Source organism: Nomascus leucogenys, chromosome 15 (assembly GCF_006542625.1).
Source record: "Nomascus leucogenys isolate Asia chromosome 15, Asia_NLE_v1, whole genome shotgun sequence".
In the NCBI taxonomy this organism is placed as follows: Eukaryota; Metazoa; Chordata; class Mammalia; order Primates; family Hylobatidae; genus Nomascus; species Nomascus leucogenys.
This window is the reverse complement of record NC_044395.1, coordinates 103343785-103346442: the sequence shown is the minus strand read 5'-3', so window position 1 is coordinate 103346442 and position 2658 is coordinate 103343785. Positions and strand designations below refer to the sequence as shown.

Sequence of the window (2658 nt, the reverse complement as noted above, 5' to 3'; positions counted from 1 at the left end):
TATTTTTTATTTTGATGTTTGAACTCTTGATGCAGCATTCTAGAGCAGGGTGTTCAGGACCTGCTGTGCCCAAGGGACTGATAAAGGAGAAGGCTCTACTTATTCTTTGTGATTTGATACACAGATGAAAAACTTAAAACACAATAACAGAAGTTGCTCGTTAATAAATCACATCCTCATCTTTCAGCGCTTCTGTAAGCAGAGGACATCTTCAGCTTTCTAGCCCTTGCAGTTTTAACACTGCAACATCAATGATGCATATGTCCAGAATCAGTTAAAAGGACCATCAGATTCTTTTTCTCTTAGTTCATGTATGTTTCACTGTCTGTCTGTCCCAAATGCATCTGAATGGTTACTTTTCGGCATTCTCTGCTATTCCTCCTGGAGGCATCCCAGTGACTCACAACCTGAGGGGCAGGTCTGCAGGTGATGAGGAGACAGGAAGGAGCAGCACCAGAAGCAGCACTGGGATGCCTCCAGGGATGATCCCTTCCATGGCTGCAGGAAGTCCGCCTGGAGCCACACCCACGATGCCTGGCGGATATCTGTATGTGGCACCATTGAGCTCAGGATGAATTGTTTGCTGGTCTACTGACCAAGGCGCTGATGTGACAAAGAATTCCTTGTTCACACAGTTTCTTAAGCTTTCTGGGATGTGACCTTTGATGGCTTGGTGGATCTCGGTGGCAGCTGCCTCCCTCATCTCCAGCGACACCTGCTCGCTATACCAGGCAGTGTGAGGAATGCAGATGAGATTTGGGGAATCTTTCAATGGACCCTGAACAAAGCTGTCCCTCATATCCTGTCCTCCTTGAGGGCCTGTGCTAAGGCTTTCTCGCCCACCAGGCCACCAGAGGCTGCGTTCACAAGGAATGCTCCCTGCCTCATCTGCTTTATAGTAAAGTCATTGATGAGGTGGTGGTTATATTCATTGAGATTGCAGTGCGAGGAGACGCAGTAACTCTGATACAGCAAATCCTGCAGGGTGTAGACCCTTTGAATGCCCAGGGACCGTTCTATCCCATCCTGCAAGTAGGGGTCATAAAATATGACGCTGAATCCAAAGGCCTTGGCTTGAAATGCAACCGCCTGCCTCGTGCGACCAAAGCTCATGAGACCCACAGCGTCTACCCACGGATGCGGACCGCTCCCGAGGCCACCTCGAGGATTTGCTCCATGCTCTGAACCCACGTGCCTTCCCGCAGTGCCTGGCACACCCACGTGTTCCTCCGGTACAGATTGAGGATGTGGCAGACAGTGGAGTCGGCTGTCTCTTCCAGGGCTCCGGACGGGATGTTGCACACAGCAATTCCGAGCTCGGGGCAGCCTTGATGTCCACGTTGTCGTTGCCACTGGCAGTCCACACGATCACTCTTAGGGCCTTGAACTTTTCCAGGTCCTCCCTGGTGAGGGTGATGGTGTACATCGTGGCGCCCACGGCTTCATTTAAAACCGTCTCGTGGATCTCCTGTGAGGACTGTGTGTCACAGAAGGCCATGGTGGCCAGGTTCTTCAGGATGGGCATCTCCGCGGTGCAATCTCGGCAGTCCAGCAGCACCACGGGGTTGGGAGTGCAGGGGTCCATTCATGATACCTTCACAAATTCTGTCCAATCGCTGTCTCTTGATTTTGTGCTTATCCACAGGGGCCATTCTGTATGGAATTTTGCAATTATCACATCAAAAGGCAAAGCAGTCCTCTGAGAACTTATGGGAACTCTCAGGAGTCTGAGTGCATAACTCCACTATGAACCCATTCGCTTGCAACGTGGTCACCATCGCACAGTCAATCAACGAACCTCACCACGACCCCAGGTCGGGAGTGCCTGTAGTCCACAACGCCAGGGGGTAAAGGCAGCTCCGGCCCCGGGGAGCCAGGTCCCTGACCCTGCTCTGAGCCTCCGAAGCGAGCTGGGGGCCCACCTGGGGGGTCTGCGTCGTCTTGAGGCTCCTCCCCTGCTGGGGGCCTGAGGCACCAGAGGGGTGCTGGGCACCCGCTGGAGTGAAGCAGTGTCCGACTGGACCCCCACCACCCCAGTCCCAGCTGGCCTGCCCAGCCCATTCCTTTAAAAAAACTACTCTATTCCATGTGACCACAGATGATACATTAGGACAAAAACTGCTCTATGAAGAGAGAATAACAGAACTCTAACATGAAGTATAGTGGCAAAGGAATCCAGAGAGCTAGATGGCATAATTCACAAAGGACTTTGATATGGTTTGGCTGTGTCCCCACCCAAATCTCAACTTGAATTGTAGTTCCCGTAATCCCCACGTGTGGTGGGAGGGAATTTAATCATGGGGGTGGTTACCCTCCATGCTGTTCCCCCTGAAAGTGAGTTCTCATGAGATCAGAGGGTTTTAATAAGGGGTTTTTCCGCATTTTGCTCAGCACTTCTTCTTCCTGCTGCCATGTGAAGAAGAACATGTTTGCTTCCCCTTCCACCATGATTGTAAGTTTCCTGAGGCCTCTCCAGCCATGCTGAACTGTGAGTCAATTAAATCTCTTTTCTTTATAAGTTACCTAGTCTTGGATATTTTTTCATAGCAGCATGAGAATGGACTAATACAGAGTTTTAGAATAGAGATCTTGGTAGGCTAAGAAGGCAGCCTAGTGGAATGGAAGAGCTAGGAGTTGCAAAGATGACTAATAATGAGA

At 50.6% G+C, this 2658-nt stretch overlaps 1 pseudogene; it reads right to left on the bottom strand.

The window, feature by feature from the left end:
* Positions 1-400: 400 nt before the first annotated feature.
* LOC100602219 lies at positions 401-1652 on the bottom strand (annotated as a pseudogene).
* Between the last annotated feature and the right edge of the window lie 1006 nt (positions 1653-2658).